The sequence below is a fragment of the Mauremys mutica genome, chromosome 7 (assembly GCF_020497125.1).
Source record: "Mauremys mutica isolate MM-2020 ecotype Southern chromosome 7, ASM2049712v1, whole genome shotgun sequence".
Lineage (NCBI taxonomy): Eukaryota > Metazoa > Chordata > Testudines > Geoemydidae > Mauremys > Mauremys mutica.
Window position 1 is genome coordinate 8,563,178 of NC_059078.1, and position 20,787 is coordinate 8,583,964.

Here is a 20,787-nt window from a genome sequence, read left to right on the forward strand (position 1 = left end):
GTGGTGAAGGACCAGTGGTGAGGAGGATTTCCAGGCTTGCTCCCAGTACTGGCTTTTCTAGCCCTTGGCTGGGGATGGGCAGGCAGGCAGGCAGGCACTGGCATGGGGAGGCTGGCTGCCGCCACTACAGTGCTCCCACTCAGTGCTGTAGCAAATTGGCACCACCTCCATTTCTCCTGCGCTCAGATGATGCCAGAGCACCCGCTGAAGGAGGGAGTTTACAGGGACTATATAGCACTGTGACGGGGCCATACTCTATCCCCATCTTCTGATGCCCCAGAAACGGCTCAGACCCACCTTCTTTAGTCTTCAGTCTGCATTTTATTCCAGAACCTTCCACCACCACCAGTACAGTGCAACAGCCCAGTTTTTAAACCAGACTTCTCTGAGTCCCTCTTCACCCAGGACTGTAGGAGGAAAAGAGAGCTCCCTGCCTTGGGCACGCTGGGCTCAGCTCGCCCTGTCCTCCCTCCTTTGTAACACTGCCTTCCTGGCTTTTATCAGGTTAGCCAGCTGAGGGCTTGTTAGTTCCTTACCTCCCTAGCCTCTCCTTCTGATTAGCGAATTGCTCAATCAGCCATCACTGGGGAAACTGAGGCTACAGCCATCAGAGAGCCGACCCCACCCCACTCTGTCACAGGCACATTCCCCATGTGATCCTCAGAAGACAGGGGAGGCAAAAGCAGCTTTCTCCTTGCAGCAGCGACTGTAGCTGCCGCCGTGGTGGGTGCACCCCTGGTGTAGCAGATGACAGAGGGTCTGAGCCAGCTCCCATTACTGCCATGAGAGTGAAACCAGACCCTGAGTGAGTGGCAGTCAGATGCATCCCAGGCTCAGAGAGGGCTAAAATTTTAAGCCAAGCCAGGCCTAATAGTTTTGAGTGAGCCTGGGTAAGTTCCCCCACAAACGTATACACCCCATAGCTAATTTCATGATCACAACTATGCACAGGATTAGCCCAAGGATGGGGTGGAGAGTCAGCGAGAGGATTCTTTGGTATACGTAGTATTGCAACCCTAAGCATTCAAAAACCATGAGTCAAGACTCTCAAAAATCATAAGACTGCCTTAAAAAAACATGACATTTTAAAAATGCAATTGTGGGCTCTGTTTGTTCGCTTTCTGGTTCCGAGGCTGCATTTGGGTCATGTTTTCAAGCTTGTCTCCACCATCAGGAGGACTAAACACTTACTTTTTGCTGTTGTAATTAAATTTGAGAGTCTCATCCAACCATATGCCTCCAGGAGGTGGGGCTTTATGACAAACAATAGAATGGTGAGGCTCATGAAAAGATCGTAGCGCTGGCAACTTGCTTTCTTAGTTCCTTCACCATGGGCACTCCTCCAAACAAACAGTACGAACAGGCGAGAGAGTGATCCTTCACTCGCTCATTTTATATTAACGACTGCAGGACAAGCCAGGGCGCGACTCTGCAGTGCACCAGCTTGCCGCGCAATAACATCCCATGCGGACACAGCTGCAGTACAGTGAAAATCCCGTACGCAAGCGTGTGTTGAGGCAGTGGGGGGAAAAGATGCAGCTTTAGGCCCCAGTGACCAGCCTCCAGCTAGAGCAGCAGAGTCCAGCTTCTTGCTCCTCTCAGCCCTAGCTACCGAGCTGTGTGGGTTTCTCTCTTCAAGGCTCTCTTCACAAGAGAAAAGGCTAGAAATTTACCTTTGGGGTTTTTTTTAAATAAAAGCTGAGCGATTCTCTTTTGTGGGGCCCAGACGCCTGGCTCTGTTAATGAGGAGCTTGTGCAAGTCCCCATCTGCCTGCCAGTGCAATGAGAGAACTGCCTCAGGCCTGTAATCCAGAGTGACTCTGCTTCCCTGCCACAGGCCTCTGTGGCGCTCACTTCACCTCCCATTTCCAATAGCACGCTCCTCCCTCTGCAGCCTCCGGAATTAGCACTGCACCAGCAGGATCCCGCTCTCCCATCCCTACTCTTGTTTGTTTGCAGTAGTGCCCATGATGAAGGAGCTAATAAAGCGAGTACAAATTTCTCTAATTGGGACAGCGTTTCCAGAGCCCTTTCCAAGGGAGCTGCATTAAGGAGCACTGATTAATGACAAATATTTCCAAAGAGTTTGGGCTGATAGCTACTACCTGGGCTATCAGTCAACTTAAAAGAAACCACTGGAGCCATTCAAATCCCTAATCTTAATCTAAGCGTTCATCAACTCTCTTCTTTCAGAAACCTGCCTAATCCCATGCTATCATTTGACATCGCTTGATGGTTAACTGTGCATTCTAACTCAAGGGAACCAGCACGCATGTGCTAAACCAGGTACATAGAGCAGCACAAATTGTTCACATTAGAATTTGTGATGCGCACAAAACCTCCAAGGTTCCCTAAGTACACAAGCCTTCTGATCTTACCCACCGGGACATCCTTCTCCCACCTGGTCCCCCACCAGTCATCCTGTGAAAATCCTCCACCCCATTCCTTATCCACTTCCACCCTGCTCTTAAACCTATCCAGCCCCATACACTGGATATCCCTGAAGCTCATCTATATGCAAATGAGATCTGGTAACTGCACTATCCGCAGCTCCCCAAAGAGGCAGTAGCATCCTGGAACTAATCTCTAATAGGTATTTGGCCTCTGGGCAGCCCAGGTCCTATGGAGGTGCAGGCCAGCCAATGCACTGCTTTTGACAGGAGGTCACAAGAAAAGGGTGCGTGTCTAGCTGAGATTGTGATGTGGAGGTTCTCAGAAGAACAGCCATACTGGGTCAGACCAAAGATCCATCTAGCCCAGTAGCCTGTCTGACAGCAGCCAACGCCAGGTGCCCCAGAGGGAATGAACAGAACAGGTAATCATCAAGTGATCCATCCCCTGTCGCCCATTCCCAGCTTCTGGCAAACAGAGGCTAGGAACACCAACAAAACCTTTCTCCAAACCCAAAAAGATGCCCTCCTGGAAGGCATGTGTTACTCAAACACATGTTACTGGGCTCAAATAGAAATGTAATGTTCTGTGAAAAACTGGTCAGACTAGATGATCTAATGGACAGGTGTGGGTTTGAGTTAATTAATCACTCCCTAGTTAGGACCCTAATGTATGGATGTTTGTTTGTTGTTGTTTTTAATTTGGCATTGGAGATTAATTTAAACTCTCTTTCCAAAAAAATGATTCTTCTTGTAAATCAATCAGTTTTAGGCCCATCTGACCTGCCAGTGTCTCTTTAATGATTGATGAGCTGGAACACAAAAGTGAAACCCTCTCGTTTTAACTGCTCCCATCTGAATTTCCTTCACTGTACAAGTTCCATGAGAGACATTTTTTAAAAGGCATTTTGAGTTTCTGTCACTGATTCAAATTCTAGGTTTATAGCATGCTGCACTTCCATAGCATTATAATATGCAGAGCAGACATACAAATGGAGAATGGGCCATTAGCAAGAAATGTAACAGGACTATTTAATGAAAACATGCTCTTATTAGAAATGCACCACGTCTCAGGGACCACAGCAGGAATTTGTTAGGGTCCTTTAGTTTACTAGTGGCTACTAATTAAATGCAAAATAGCAATATTGATGCAAAAAGCTATGAGGAAAATAGTTTATTAGAGTCTTTTTTTTCCCCCTCTCTCCAAATGAAAGCATCCCCTTACAACTGACATGCTTCTTGGCCAAGATTATCGAGAAGACAGCCTGCAAATAATGAAATCTTCACTCAGCAGAGCGTGTCACTGCATTCAAAAATGGAGGGGAAGGGTTTAGTTCAGAACGGTCATCAGCCTCCTCCGATATGCCGCTGGCAAGAGTTCACATGGCAACCAGTGGGTTTCCCATATCTCCCACTCCTTAACGAAAGAGCCTTGCTTGCCACTCATGCAACTAAGCACCCTGAGAGTTGTCAAACCCGATTCCACTCCCTCCTTATCCCTTCCAACGGAGGCTGCATGCAGTGCCCATGCAGCTTCCTTTCTATTGTATGCCCTTGTTTCTTGTTGCCTTTTCTTCACTAGAAGGTCAGTCTCAAATAAAGACCTCTGTAAGTCACTGTACACAGCAGAACAAAGCTTCCATTTTAATCTCTCTGGACGTACAAACTCTCCTTTTCCACATTACTGCAAGGGCTGTTCTTTTAAGCCTTCTGAAAAAAATCAAGCCCCTCCCTGAGGGCATGCTCTGACAGTGTGATGCACCAATGGCCCGAATCAAAGGGAGATGCTACCTCCGGATCATTGAAAGAGGTTCAGCAGAGGACTGTGATGTTCAAAATAGCACAAACATTTTCAGGACATAAACACTGTATGTGTGCCTGCTCCTTCACACTTTGCTAATCAAAAGTACACAGTATCAGATGACCCTGAGAACAGACGGATTGTGCTTGTGTCAAATAGAGCTGTATTATCTCAATATTGAATCCTATTATACGAAAAGAGGCTGGGGGGGAAAGGGGGTTAGAATATAAGCTAAATACATTGGTGCGTCTTTGAAAAAAAGTCAGCTGTAACTCCTGTCCATATTCTACCATTCTGAGGACCTGCATATGCAAGTATGAAATATTTGCTAGCATCTATAGGTCAGAAGATGCAGTCCACACTGGGAGATATCGATGTGGTTTATGATCTTGGCTTATTTTGGTCACCCACAACAAATATGTTCATTTTCCTAACCCAGACTTTTGCGTTGTTTAATTTTGCCTTTCAAATACATAAGGAACTTCCTGATTATTTCTCCATTGGCAATTAGAACTGATCAACTTAATACCTTTGAATAGCAGCATCTCATGAATAGTCAATATTCTTTTGATCCTCCAAGGTCCCCACAGCTAATCTTGAAGATGATGAAAAGTCTCTGGCTCGGTAACGGAATATCCAGTGAAAGTGAACACAGTACTACTAGGAAAAAGAGCAACTTCTGCTCCATGTCGTCCTCTCTCCATTCAGGGAGTTTGGCACAGTCCTGTCAGGGCAGCTAATGACTGCACATCTTCTAGGGCAGTGGTTCTCAAGCAGCGGCCCCAAGCAGGTTTTAGGGGGGCTGCCGAACAGGACCAGCGTTAGACTCGCTGGGGCCCAGGGCAGGAAAAAAAAACGAAGCTCCACAGCACGGGGCAGAAGCCCAGAGCCCTGCCATGTGGAGCTGAAGCAGAAGCCTGAGAAACTAGGTGCCCCTAGTGGTTTGGGGCCCAGGGCAATTGCCTTGCTTGCTACCCCTTAATGCCAGCCCTGGCTTTTACATGCAGAAAACCAGATCTTGTGGCACAGATGGGCCGGGAGATTTTATAGCATGTCTAGGGCACCTCAGAAAGAAAAAGGCTGAAAACCCCTGTTCTAGGGGAGATACCTTGGGATGGGGTCTTGACATAGTGTAGAGATCTTGGGATCCCTTAGATTGAAGCTTCTTTTCCCCATAGATCCGTGGGCTCCGTATGTTTTGAGGACAACACCCCCTCGGCACCTCTACACAGCCACAAGTAACTCGACCACTCAGGAGAGTATTCAACGGAAACCTGTCAGCATGAAGCTTACAAAGATCTGGGGCCTCTTCTCTCAGTACAATAAGGCCCCAAAACAATATGAAAAGTTGAACGTAAGATCAAAGTGGGAGCCTCTGAAGGAAATACAAGTCCCAGCCTGTTGCTTGCTGAATTCTCACAATTCAGCAAGTTGGTTTTTTTTGTTGTTGTTTTTTTTTACACTGATAAGATCTTCTGAACACCATTTAATGATACAATAAGACAGACCAGACTTGACAGGTTTGCAATTAATTTTCATCAGCTCTTATTTACCTCTTTGATTCTGGCAGTTTTCCTCTTCTGAACTAGGAACACCAGCTCCCATTTTGTTATTTCGAATGTAGCAAAACCCCTAACGCGGCTGGTGTTTAAACATAATATCTGTGTGGGTGAAATGAGTAATAATCAAAAATTTAAGTTCTGAGATGAACCAATAAAAAGTGGGAAAAATCAAAGCGGAGTCTGAGTCAACACTCGTTCTGTTACACTTAAATAGCTAGCCAGTAATACTTGTGGAGAGGGTTCGCTCCGCACCCCACAGAGAGTAATTGGGGTGCATTGCCTCCAACTCCATAGGATATGGGGATGTTCTTCTGGGATAGGGGGATTTAGGAGGTTGTGGACTGTTTGCTCCTACACAAGACCAACAGAAAAACTGGCAGAGATTTACCACCAACTGGAGCTTCACAGCTCCTCCATCCTGGAGGAATCACCTTAAAAGATGGTCCTGGGTTTTAATGCAGGGAAAAGAAACCCTGATGACATGACCACTTATAAGGTGTGGGAAGAACAAGCCATGCACCCTAGGAAAACACTAAAAAAGGGATCCTCCCATAGTTCTCTGCAGCCCAGACCCTCTCCTGCAGATATTTTCCTAGAAAGGGAAGAGATATTCCATGTCATCCGCTGAGACCATTTTTTTCAATTTCCTGAAAAAATGTAAAGTTATCAAGGGTCAAATCCTGCCCACCATCAGCCAATAGCTCCAGTGGCCCTAAACGTATTACTCAACTGTAGTAGCGGTTCATTACCACCGCTAGGCAAACCAGTGCTAGCACTTTTCCACAGGCTCTTTTGTGAATGGTACTCTAGGGTCCCTCTGCTCTTGTAATTATGACCCTCTCTGCCTGGCCTTGAGATGCCCCCACTTCCAGTTGCCTGGGCTTGAGTTGCTGCAAACATGGCAGCTGGGAGACTGGTGTCAGGAGAAGCCAAAGCACAATTCCAAGCACAACTGGATAAGCAGCAGTGGGAGCCAGCTGAGGTCTCATTCTAGAAAAGCAATAGATTTGTCTGGAGAGGATGAAAACCACTGAACTGCAACACTGCTTTTGGACACTGCTACAACAACAGAGGCAGTGAGCCACAAACCTGAAGTAGAAGGCCTTAAACTGTTCTAGTCCCGATCTTCATATAATAGATGCATCCTAGTCTCAGTAATAGGATCTTCCTCCTTGAAAACCACCATGACCTGGGAGTTTCTTGATAAACTGTTGTCTTATATGACCTTGGGCAAGTCACTTAGCCTCAGTTGTAAAATGTCACTTTCCTACCTCACAGGGGTATTGTGAGGATACACGCAGTAAAGACTGAACCACTTTGAGATCTGCTGATGAAAAGGACTAAATAAGAGCTAGATATTGTTACTCTCAATAAGAAGCACTGCGGTGTTGCTACAGGATCTGGCTCGAAGGCCAAACTCAAATATTTAACTTAGGGTGTAATTAACTGCTGTATAAGCAATGACATGGCATACTATTGCCAACAGCAGAACAAGCAGCAAATTAAACACCTCTAGTACACAAACGAATATTTCACAGAAAACACTATAAAGTTGCGCTGTAAATTAAAGAAGAAAATCAGAAATATTCCATACACTACTCTGGGTTATGTTATAGCATGTTTACACACATAACAAAAATAAAAACAGCTAATACATCTTAGTATTTTCCACTGATAAATATGTAGATGAAGATAAGTGACTTAATTAAAAAATTAAGAGTCTAGATCTACCATTATTCAGTTCTTAAAAATATATATATCAGTGTTGCCCTGATTTACTACAGCTCAAACAGATTAGCAATATTAGCTAAGGTAAGAGTCAGAGAACAAATAATTCGTTAGTGTTATTAACAAACCCTAATAAAATGCTGTTGAGCAGATGTCACAAGAAGTGTGAATTATGCATTATTTGCTCCATGATATGTATATGATGAAAATATATGATGGATTTTTAGAACAAGAAAGATTATCTGGGAAACGTAAAGAAGAGATGGGGGGGAAGTATTCATTAAAAGTTTAAAATTAAATGTTTACAAATTTTATTGTAAAACAGTACGATTCTGTATTATAAAACCCATCATTAAAGCCTGATACACTGAGACAAATTAAGAGACTAAATCTAATCTATAGTATTGGCTGGAAGTTAGAATCTTATTTTCCATGTACTATATAGTTTGAAATATTTGCACATCAAAACAGACTCTGCTTTTACACTTGGGATCCCAAAGCTTTGTAAAAGAAACTGTGAAAAGAGTAAACTTTGAATCTCAATTTCTTCAGGAAGCAGAGTTTTTCTAGTCACCGTAAGTGTCCTTTTCTTCTCAGGGTGACCTTAACTTTCAGATTTGTAAAATGGTTTCCCTTTGTGTTCAGTTCGACTGTGTAATACATTTTAAAAATAACTATTTATCTTCTTCAATATATTAGTCAAATATACCAGGAGAAGCCTCTTTGGGTATTTTTGTTCTGAAGTTTGCCCAAGCTTAAGTCACTGCTGATTTAGAAGAAATGATACATTTAGTAAGAAGCAAACAATCATGAATATATTTGCTGGAATGCCATCTCTGCATTCGCCTATGTCAGCATATTTAAGTGTATCAGTTGTAACTATATATCTATGTATATCAACACAGAGCAAGACATAACCTAATATAATTTGAAAAGAATGTTTTACACTACACATATTACACTGTTTCCAGCCTGATTCATAGGCCTGAGTTTCTGAAAAATGTAAATGAACTGCAAATTGACAAAGCTGTTTTTAAGTTAAGTCGGGTTTATTTGTGAAATGCAAGAATCAATACGTTACTCAAAAGGGTGTATCTGTGCAAAAAAGTTTAATATTAAAACAGATTTCAATGCTTTTAGATTTTGCACTGCTAATCATCATGATCTCAGCTACTTCCACTTTGTAATGACAATAATGAATAAACATGCTGTAATGAAGGACTCGGACCTAACAAGCTGATCAATTGTTAATTCTATAAAATGACTAGAACGTGTCCTTACTATCAATATCTAAATCAACATCTATTTGTGAAATTAATGTGACTAATGTATATCCTCCAGCTAGTCTGGCCCTTCTCCTTAATAATGTTATCATCATTTTGGTCATATTTAAGGGGAACTTGAACAGAATTATTTTCTTGTGCTTTTTAAAAAAAAAAAGTAGCAGCAAAAATTGGTTTGACATTTAAAAATAAATTGCATATGTATTATATGGAGGGTGCAGTTTTACTGATAGCACTCCATTCACAAATACAGAAAGATCCATTCAAAAACCCATTTTATAATGTTATTCTTAAACCTTATTGTTCATAACCAAACAGCAATTTTAGTAAAGTATCCAAAGTATAACTTTTATTACATCTTTTGCTTTAACCCTTTGTGTAGCAAAAGAAAAAAAGATTTTAAATAAAAGACTGCAGTACATGATAACTGTAACAGAACATGTTATTTGTATATAAAAATATACTTACACCAACATTACAAATTGGTTTATTTAGTATAGTGTTTTTAGCAAAGAGGAGAACCAAATTGGTAACAATCAATTTTGCAGCAAAATTAAAGTATATATATTCTAAATACGAATAGCTACAAAATTATTACATATAGCTGCCATCATCTGCTACAGTCCTAAGCAAGATTTAACATTAATAGCTTATTCACTGCTAAAAGTCCAATTCAATGAGAAATATGTTCAACTTCCACACTGCAAAAGCCTACCAATGCTAAAAACATTGATTTTCCTCTGGCTTTCATGGCCTTTTGCAAAGAGACTGGTTAAATGCTGGTCCCCTTAATCCTCCCAACAAAACAACAAACAGAAAGCTGGATAATAGATTGTGACTAGAGAACAAATGTGATCTGTAGTTTCTGAAGTATATTAACATTATCTGAGAAATACTCAAATTTAGATACAACTTGTTAAAATGAAGCAATTATGGGCCTGATCATTTCACCTTTACTCATGCGAGTAAGTCCCATTGCAGAATCCAATTCTGGTTGCAGGGTTCTGTAGACAGAAGCAGGGTCAGAATTCTTTTGTCCTTACGTATACATAACTGCTGCTCAAGTCTGTGAGAGTACTGGATACTGTACCTAGGGGATGCAGGATTATACCTTAATTTAACTATTTAAATCCTAAACAACTGTATTGCCCTTTTAATTGGTTTGTTTCTCTCTATACTGCATGGGGGAATGGAATAGTGCAAATGAAATGGAGCTCAAAAGCTGATTTAGAGTATCCTATGCAGTAACTGGAGCATTTCTGGATGCATTATTGGTTGGCTTGGAGCCCATGCAAAATTGTTAAGAACTGAAACTCATGTAACAAGTCATTGGAAGGAATATTTCCCCTACATTTGCAATAAGCGCTCACATTTTGACTAATAACTTTGATGTTGTCAGGGCTTTGGTTGGGGGAGGCAGTAGAACGGGTATGCTTCTGCACAGGATGGACATAAAGGGATGTTCTGGGGATTTTTCCAGGTTGGTGGGGGGCAGGGAGTTAATTTATTTATTGGCTGGCTGAGGTAAATTATCTCCATTGAATTATTTAATGCTGCAGGCAGGCTGAGTTAATATACGTCTATGTTAGCATTTAACGTTGCTGGGTAGTTATTGTTATGGTAAGCTTAATTATTTTGAGGGTGCTCAAAGCGTCTGTATGGTCTTTTTATTGTTAAATCTAAATAAATGAATGTCCTGAACTATTAATGACATGCACAAGAAGACTAAAGTAGATTTTTTGGTAGAAGTGCTTTTAATTTATGAGGATATGCTGAATGCCATTCATTTGGGATCCATTCCTCTGATGCAGCATTCCATTAATCCTTCCATAAAATAAACCATCCCTCCCTGCATTCATCTGTGTCAGGTAGATCTAGAAATTGGAGGAGTTTCCTTCTCAAATAAGACTCTCCTAAATAGTAGAGTCACTGCAGATTTTTAAAGGTATGTGTTTGTGAAGATATTCGAATTATGTTAATACCTACTTATTTATGTTAAAACATTTAAAACTAAAACTAATAAATCATCCAGCACCAAATTAAAAGCCACTGTTAGATTAAAACTCAGTTTTTCCCATTTCTTTCCTTTTTTGCCCAGAATCAAGCAAACCCTGCAATTGGTAAATATTTTCCCAGTAACCCACTGGAAATACATTTCAGCTTCAGCCATGCAAGTTTCAAATGCTCTCTCATCCCATTCCTCAGAATAATGCATGGTCACCTGAAGTTTCAGAAACGCTGCTTAATGAACTGAAATAATGGAAGCGAATCCATCTGTTGAACCCCCTTACAGCAATTCTTCCATATTCCAACAAGTTATGAAACCATTTTCAGATTCAATTGCCTGAGTACTTTTATATACAAATGGGCTTGTACCTATATTTTGTTTAAATTTTATTGCATCAATCTTAGACTCTAGGTGCTTCACAGGAATTAAGCAGACAATATTTGGTACAAAAATTAACATATCAAACAGCCCATATTCTGTTAACGCAAGCGCAGCAGATAATCCTCATGGGTCCTCTACACCTGTGTTCATGCTGCATGGCTCCTTCCTCCATGAGTAGTTCCACTGAAATCAGTGCAGCTACACCTGGGAGTAAGGCACTACGCCACAGGACTAAAGGCAAGAGAGTCAGGCCCAGCAACAACAACTCTGAGTAAAACCTCATCTATCCCACCATGCAGCCTAGTCACCCACCTCCTCCCACCACGCCTATGAAAAGAGGCGGGGTGACTGTGGCCACAGAGCTCAGATTCATAGGGAGGCCCTGCCAGCCACAAAGACCTCCTACGCAGTTCTATGGACCACATCAAATCCAGACACAGCAACTGTTTGCCTGTTGTCAAACCACAGCTCCTCTAACGAGCAGCTAGTGGAGCCTCCAGCAACAGGTGCAAGGGATGCAGTTAGCTGCACATGGAGACCAGCAAAGCCAACCACCCAACTTTTTCTGTTCATTAGCAGAGAGCAGAAGGAACTTCAGAACCCCTGTGCTCAATCGGAGACAGTCCACTGGAGCAGTAATTGTAGGAACCTGGGGGAACGGCTCAGTCAATTTCCCCCACCAGCCTGAGTGTCGGGGGGTTACAGGGCAACAGCAGAAAGTAGCCCGGTCCACAAAAAAATTTTTTTTCAGAACTCATCATTCCCAATGGCTGGGAGCAGGAGAGGGGGGTGAATGGAAAGGATTTGTGGGGTACCCACTAAATGTGTCCTAGGATCTTCTATTTTTTTGGAAGCAGGCGGGGGGATTAGGGAGACCCAAAAATTTTACTAGGATGGATCTACTATGTCATGGCTTGGATCCTCAACGGTTATTGGTGCTGAAGATCCAAACCAAGTTTCTTTTATTTTAAAAAAATTATATTTAGTCTCAGCAGGTTGAATGAATTTTACCAGGAAAAATAATAAATGATGCTTTCTTCTGAAGTTGGAAACTTGCTGTCTCCAATGTTATGAGCATGTTATAGTGATTTAAATTAAAAAGGAAACATTTATGTTATCACCCTGATTTCATCTCAATGCAATATAACATTCTAGAAACAGGAAAATATCACAGCTTAGCATCCTAAATTCACTACTGTAACAAGATAAATCCTTCCTTAGTAATGAAAACTTCTGCACTTCACTACATAAATACATCTGCAATGTACTTCTATTCACTGATCAAACTACCAGGAACACACAAACTTTTCACTGACTAGTGGGAACACCACAGACATCCTAAGGTAACTAGACCCAACCAGTCATACATACCCTGATCCTAAAATACCACAACCTCAATAATGTTAAGCTGTGATTCCATTCACCCACCAATAACTTATGCTAAGGTTTTAATTCCTAATACATCCATGTCTCTTGCACACCCATGGGAGAACAGAATCCTGCTATTTAATTGCTATATCATATTTTCAAGCTATCACAATTTTCTGTGCATTGCAATGTTTGCCACTGAAAGACATCTCAATACAAAAACCAAAACTTAATTTTGCAAAGAATTATTAAACATCCAGTGCCATTCTGTCTGCTTCGAGGCCTAGATTTGGCCCTCACTCTTACTAAAGCTAGTGAACAAAGGGCCAAATTCTCCAGACTTAAATAATTAATAACCCTTGAAATCTGTGTCCAAGGAGAATGTGATGCATAGTTTGTAAAATGCAAGCAGAGATTCTGATATCCTGGACTGTACAAACACGAGCCAGAGGTTTGCAATTCATTTAAACATTGTTAAAAGATCTGCTAGTTGTTTTATCCAAGCCGAGGGCTTGCTCTGACAACCAGAATTGGGTTTTCTTTCTTCTTGATACAGCCCGGAAAAATTGCTTATTGCCATTTTAGAACCAAATTGTCGGTGTCCCGATCTACCTTTACCAGGTGTGAGTTGTTCCCACAATTAGAATGGCCAGGCTTAGCCCAACTGAAAACACACACCTCTTATCAGCAGGACTTTAACAACATAATTAAACATGTACTGCAGGTAGTGGTTCAGAAAACAAAGGCAGCAAAGCCCTTTTTTTTAAATAAACAAAGTATATTAACCAAACTCTGTTACCTGCAGTACTGCATGCAAAGCATGGTTTATAAATACTGTTGCTTGCTTTATTTATCATTGCTCATAGTCTCCCAGAACACAGGAGCTGTCATTTCAAACAAGAAAAAGAGAGACGTTCTTTGTGTGAGCACTTTGTTGAGGAGAATATTCTACAAGACAGACCTGACCATGAAGGTTCTATTGTCAAAGCTCTCCCTTCCACTGTGTTTCAATTACTAATACATTTTACAAAAAATTAGTAGCACCACCATTAAATTTGGTTCTACTTTCTTTTATTTGGGCTGTCCACTGGCATAATTCCATTGACTCCAATAGAGTAAGTCCTAGCAAGAGAGGAATCAGGGCCATGGCATGAAGGAGTTACAAAGCAATCACTTAAAAAGTGTTCGGTTTCAGTGATGTAGCGTGTGGAAATCTGCACTAACCTGCTGGTTCCTATTGGCTGTCCTGGAATTCTTTAGAGCAGCACAGACACTCTGCTTACAGTGGCACAACCCCAAAGTAAATTCCCCTGGTTTGCAAGCGCTCCGCATGCATTACAGCTGAAAGCACCATCCAGCCAATGCAGGGATGCTAGCTGGCTCTATGAACATATGCTGCAGAGATTCTAGCATTCCTTGCTCCTGGAAATTTCTTTAATACACTGGCTTAGGCACGGACACGTATGCTGCAGGAGAAGGATGAAATGTTTGCTTTGCAGCATCCAGGTGTTATTAACTATACACTCCCCTTACGGTAAAATAAAATAAAATTAAGCATAGTTGTAAATGAAGTACTTGATCCTGCAATGGCTTTACAGCAGGAAGAACACCCATTAATGTCAAAGGGAGTCCCAAGTGTGGAGCACTTTCAAGATTTTATAGGGACCTTTCTTCAAGGAGAACCTTAAATTGTTTACTGTCATTAATTACCGTCAGCCAAACACCTCGTTATTGTTTACCTGCACATACAGGTTTTTAGATCAGAAGCAGTGTCAGACAGCTCCTGTCCTTCTTACTCAGGCACAACCATCCTGAGAGCTTCAGTCTTTACTGCGGCAAAATGGGAGTTCTGACTGAGTGAGGACTGCAAGAGTTGGCCCTATTTAAATAAAAACGATTGGCAGAGGGGAATCAAGGAAGACAGCATACACACTTTCACTACTACTGCTCACCAGTTCAACTCCAACCCATGTCTGCAGCTGCGGGAAATCACTACCATGTGATACCTCAGGGGTTCTCAGACTTTTGTACTGGTGACCCCTTTCACACAGCAAGCCTCTGAGTGCGACCCCCCTTATTCATTAAAAACACTTTTTTATATATTTAACACCATTATAAATGCTGGAGGCAAAGCAGGGTTTGGGGTGGAGGGTGACAGCTCACAACCCCCTGAGGGGTCCCAAACCCCAGTTTGAGAACCCCTGCGTTACCTGTTTGGTGATGTATGTGAACTGAAATGACATTCTTAGGGCTTCTTCCACAGCTCACTGACATCGATGGAGTCTTTTCAACGAGTTTTGGATCATGCCCTCAGCAGGCAGTTCTGCACATCACATAAACCACAGTGACCACTGGTGGGAAGCCGAAACAGAGGCCAAAGATTGAATGGGGCTAGGGACAGAGCTACTATCTCATTTCTAGAAGGCAGAGGACCTCTCAGAAAGGACTGAAGCCATTATAATGCTTGCTTTAGCACTGCTGAAGCTGGTCTTGTTCTCTAATTAAGGGATTTCAACCTTCAAGGCTGTCCACCCAACACCCTTCACAAGCACTAACTTCACTCAAAATAACAAATTGTATTAATTTAAAATGGGAAAGCAAAAACTCTGTCAACTAAAAAAACATTACAAAAATTAGATTTCACACAGATGAAAATCATTACAATTCTCTAGAGACTTCCCCTCTCTGCAGTAACCCATGTCACTTCCTAGCTAGTAAAAAACATGCCACAGGATATCAGAAGACTGTAACATTCTTCTAATTTTAATATTCCTCTAATCAAATAATGAGTTGTTTACTGCCTTCTAATTTAAAGGTAATTCATTAAATGTATTCTGTCACGTCTTATGGGTAGCCAAGGCATGAGAACAACACACACTCCTGGGGAACATCACGGGCAGTGTGGGAATACTTCATGCGGTTCACTGAAATTTAATGCTTCCTACATATATTATCACTGCAATTTGTATATATTATTTAATAATTGCAAAGAAAGAATATAAATGAAACACTCCAGTGACTGAACTTGGTGCACAAAATATTTTTAAATAGGCTCAAAAGTGTAAATTCTAGGGAATGTGAAAAAATAGTGGAGGAATGTATACCAGTTACAAGCAGACCGTATTTGGTATATCCACAAGTGGGTTTGATTCAACTTCCGCTGAAGTCAATCAAAATCTTTTCATTGGATCAGGCCCAAAATGATAAGGTAACAATAATGTTTAATTGAGTGTCATGAAGTGGAAGAGAACAGACTGTGCAGAGATATTATGTGCATTGCAAAAGTTGGGTCAGATTCAGTAATATTGGCCCAGTACTGCAAAAGCTACAGAAAGCTATTGGATTTTTTTAATTGGGATGTAGCAAGGTAGTAAAAACATAGGGGCCAGGTCTACCACCCTTCCTGGCTACTCATGTAAAGGTTGCAGTAGGATCACATCCAAAGCACTAATGGTATTTGGTACCTGCAGATATATGATGTATAGAAATATGATTGTTCAGGTGACAACTCATGGTCTGGATTGAGAACTCATCAGGTTGGGTTTTTTTTTTAATAATCAGGCAGTAGCACACTGTACTAATGTCTGGTTTATTGAAAACTAAGGTATCAACATTCAACCGATCTCTTAACCAGAAACCTTTGAAAAATTCAACTTCTTTTGGGGCAGGGGGAAGTCAATCCAAACTTGTTAAGAATCGGTCCATTCTGTCAACACTTGCCCTATTCATCAGAAGCGATGCAGAATCACTAAATCAGTTTTAGAATACAGTTCAGGTCAATGTGTGTCCAAAGCAGTCACTTGATTGGCTGTTGGTGATGTCATACCCCAGTGACTGCAGTTTTAACATCATGCCCATTACCCCAATCATCTACATAGCAAGTATCATCAGCGTAAATCACTGGAAGAGAGACTAAAGCTACTTGTTGAAAGGGAGGGAAAGAGATCGGGTGCTTTAAAATGGTTCTCTTCAGTTTTTATTTTCCAAGTGGAATGGGGTCAGCAAAGAATGCTTGCCTCATTGAGAGGAATGGGCATTGTAATATCCCTAGCTAAAATAAAGTGTGTGTGTTCAAAAGGCCCCATTTGAAAATGTTAAGAGGTTGCCAGTGGTGAGACAACAATTGGTCCAGGAAATAAAAACTATTTCAGGACCCATAATGTTTGGCAAAATGAAGTCAAATCCATTTCTCAGGAACAAAAATGTAACCGTGACATTTTCACAGGCAGAAGAGCCATGAAAGTACGTTATTTACATGAAATATTGATACTCTCTTAGGGTAATGTAAATTGACATGCTGGTACTTTCTTAGGGGGGTGGCAAGGCAAATCAAATCTGAAGGCAGATGTACTTAAAAAATAGCATTGTAAAATGCTAGGTCTACCAATGGAGGTCCCGATTGGTGAATTGATGCACATATGAAAGGCAGCTTGCCCATACCCAGCTGGTCACTCTGGGAACAGACAAGTCATTATTTATCCACACTGATTCGGATAACTGCATTCATGAATATAAGTCACTTCATGGATTAAACCGTATCATTACCTGTTTGAAGAATAAATGTTGCACTTCGCTAATCATTTAGTGTAAAAGTGTTATTAACAAAGTGCAAATTCCGATTGCTCCCTTTAAATATACATAGCAATTATAATTACAGACCAGGCAAATATGCACTGAGTGCATGCTATGAAACAGCGCGTCAGAAAAGCATACATGTCAAAGCAATTCCGCAACGCATCTGTGCTCGGGTTGTAATGCGGTGGTTAGGCACACACCTTGGAGGATTCTCAGCGGCATACGGGGAGTTTGCTGTCAGGAGTTATTTATTCCCTACCGCCGAGTAATCAGGGGGAAAGAGTCACACTCTAATTTAAATTGGCGATATAAAAAAATTCCTATGAACCTTCTTATGTGGAGTATTTTCAGCGCACTGCTGCGTGTGCACACGCGGGAGAGCCCCGCCGGGCAAACCGGGGCGCAGCTGACAGCGGACGCGTTCAGTGAGTCTCCCGGAATCAGAGCGCTGACTCCGGCTAAACAAACCCAGCCGTGCTCAGAAGCTGATTTGCGGGCAGGCTCGGCGCTGGAGCCCTTCAAACACAAGTGATCCCGAGTAAACCGACCCTCGCCGGCCCCGTTCACCCGCGCAGCCGGAGTGGGGGGGGAGAGGACTCGGGAACCGCAAGAGGAGCTGTGACCACCTGGGACTCGGCGGGCTGACGGGACCGAAACTTTGTTCAGCCCCTTCCAGGGCTTCCCTGCCTGGCGTCTCGAGCGCTCGGGGGAAGAAAACCGGCGGAGCGAGGAGAGCCCGGCTAACCAGCGCCGCGCTCCGGGCCCGGAGGAGGGCGGATCGCCGCTGTCCCAGGACCCGGGGGCCGGAGCACTTGTCTCCCCGAGAAATGTCACGTTGTATGGATGAGCTTCCCCGCCGTGATTAAACCGGGAGCTCGGGAGGCTTCCTCGGCGGGCCCGGCTGCAGGGGGGCAATGGGCAGGAGGAGGAAGGAGGGGACCCTCCTCCTGCCCCCCACAGACCAGGCACATCTCGCCCCCCCCCCAGCAACCCCCCGAGCCGTTCGGCACCGGCTGCACTCGGGCAGCTCCCACCGGCCGCAGCAGCTGCCAGCCCCGGGGGGGGGTCCTGGGGCAGATCCCCCCTCCCACCGCGAGCAGCCCCGGGCCCAGCACTAGCCATCGCCGCCCCCAGCTCGCCCGGCAGCCACGGGCCCGGGCTCCGGGCTCGAACTCGCCCCAGCTCGCCCGGCACTAGCCCGGGCTCCGGGCTCCGGGCTCCGGGCTCCGGGCTCGAACTCGCCCGGGCTGTCCCCGGAGGGAAGGTGACGGGGCGACCCGCACTGGGGCTCTCCCCACACAGCCCGGGGTCCCCCGAGAAGCGGGGAGCCGGCACCCAGCAGCCCCGCCGCCGCCGCCGCGGGATACCGGGGGTCAGGCGCTCCCGGCTCCTTTCGGAACAAGCCCCTTCCCCGGACTCAGGGGAGCCCGGCCCCCGCAAGGAACCACGCTGGGGGAACCCGCTCCCCCTGCCCCGACAGTTGGGAGACCCGGCCCGGGCCCGGGGCTCACCTGGAGCCGCTCTCTCTGCTCCAGCGACGGACGGACGGAGCCAGCCCTCTCCAGACCCGCCCTCAGCCGTGCGCCGGGGGCAGCCGGGCGCTCGCCATGTGGCCGGGAGGCCGCGCCCGGCTCCGGGGCGCAGCTGCAGCCGGCGGGTCCCGGCGCCCACTCACCCGGGCTCATCGCCCATGGCCCGGGCAGCGCCGCCGGCCGGAGCCGGGCAGGGAGGGAAGTTCCGAAGCGGCCGGGTCGGTGGGGCGGGTCGCGCCCCCCTACCCCGGACTCCCCCCGCGGCCGGCTGCGTCCGACTCCGGGGCGAGCCCCAGCGCGGCGACGGGAGACTCAGCCGGGGAGGCTGCAGCGCTGGTTTGAAACTAGAGTGGCCCAGAAAGCCCCCGCCCATGGCAGCCGGCCCTGATTGGCCAGCCCCGCTCCCTCCCCCGCCGCTGGCTGCTGGGGCGGGGGGGCAGCCGGCCCCCAGGTCTCCCCGCCCCTCCCCGTGCTGTCCGGGCGGCCCCGCTGCAACCCCGCGAGCGCCGCCTCCGACCCCGAAGGGGAAGGTTTCCGAGCCTTCAGAGCGGGGCTGGGGGAGGGAGATTTCCTAGTGAGCTGAGTCCTGAGACCTGCCCGCGCCCGCTGATCCCCGTCCCCTGCAAATACCGGGCGGGCGTGGGGGAACCCAGGCTGCGGATGCTGCCAGCCTTGGGCCAGGGCCGTCTGCGCGACAAGCATAAGCCGCGGGGGCTAAGGCACTACCTGGGAGCGATCGCAAACTCATCGAGCTCGTACGCGGACAGAGACCCAGGAACCCACATTGGCGTCCTCAGAAATCATCTTCTCCCCTCTCCCATCCCCTTGTTTATGTATCTGCCTTCCAGTTACTGTTCCTTACCCAGTAAGTGTCAGAGGAGTAGCTGTGCTAGTCTGTAGCCACACAAAAAAGGAGGAGTCTGGTGGCACCTTACAGACCCCCAGGTTTATTTGGGCATAAGCTTTCCTGGGTAAAAAAAAAACCTACTTCTTCAAACGCATGGAGTGATAGAGATACAAATTACAGACACAGGGCATAGATAGATATTGTTTCCCTCACCCCACAGTAGGACCATGTCCACATTTTGACAGGCGGTCCCATTCTCCATTACGCGGCCCCTGCAACATAAACAGGGATGCCCGAGTGCAAATGCCCCTCAGCACAGACATCTCCACTTTCAGTCTGGCAAACAATTCCCAGGTCAGCCAGGGATGTGGGAACTCTGAAGACTCAGAGCTCAGATGATCATCCTGGAAGATGGATGAGCCTCAGCTGAGCCCACAAAGGCTCCAAGTAACCTTCGCAAATACACTAACCCTTCCTTTAAACAGAACTTGGGTCCCTCTGCCTGCTACCTCTTCAGAGGGAGAGAGGAAGCACAGTACTTCTTGTTCTTCCTTTAGCATCTTCCTACAGCACCCCATTCTCTTTCTTTCCCCCTCTTTCTGCTCCATAAGGTTCCGAATTCCTCTTGTCCCTGCCATCACATGACAGCGCACAGTAAAAGTGGAGACGCCTTTTGTTTCTGGGAATTCTGTGCCTGCTGCATCCCCAGAGCCCTGCAAGGGAGGAAACACAAGTTGTTTGCAGTGCAAGATCTTGATGTTTTTCCCAGGTTGCATGGCACACGCTGCTCTCCCACTCAGCCCAAGCTTTTAGCTGTCTAGCAGAGCCACTGCTAGGATCAGAGACCTGGGCGTGCCCTAGCTGGGGGAAGAGGACACAGCCAATTCCCAAGCAAAGGGTTGGGCTGCGAATCGGATCAGCATCTTCTTTTGAAAACACTGGCAACTTGGCAGGCGTGATAGCAAGCCAGAGGCTTGACCTGCCAATCTTCCTCTGGTCACAGGTCTGGTCAGTAATATGCTGCATTCATAAGAAAATGGACTGTCAAATTTAGGAATTAAAATTCAATGACATTTAGTGAAAAATGATGTTTTACTGGCAGTTTTCTAGTGGCTGGATGCAGGGGTCACTGACCTACTGGGTGACCTTGGGCAAATCCACTGCTCACTTTCCTCTCTCCCCCTTTGACTGCCTTGTCTATTTAGACTCCAGATTCTTTAGGGAGGATTTGTCTCTTACTGTGTGAGTGTATTGTGCATAGTACAATGACACCCTGATTGTGGCTGGGGCCTTTAAGTGCTATTGCAGTACC

At 45.0% G+C, this 20,787-nt stretch overlaps 1 protein-coding gene across 2 annotated transcripts in view; it reads right to left on the minus strand.

Moving 5' to 3' along the window:
- The window catches only part of TAFA4 (TAFA chemokine like family member 4), a 107,334-nt gene extending 88,564 nt beyond the window's left edge, over positions 1-18,770 (minus strand). The window contains exon 1 of one of the 2 annotated variants that reach the window (XM_045022837.1): positions 18,608-18,770. The gene's annotated coding sequence lies outside the window, so the exon portion shown is untranslated. Of the gene's footprint in view, positions 1-14,270; positions 14,356-18,607 lie in introns of those variants that run through there. The other variant, XM_045022838.1, reaches the window with a different exon arrangement.
- Between the last annotated feature and the right edge of the window lie 2,017 nt (positions 18,771-20,787).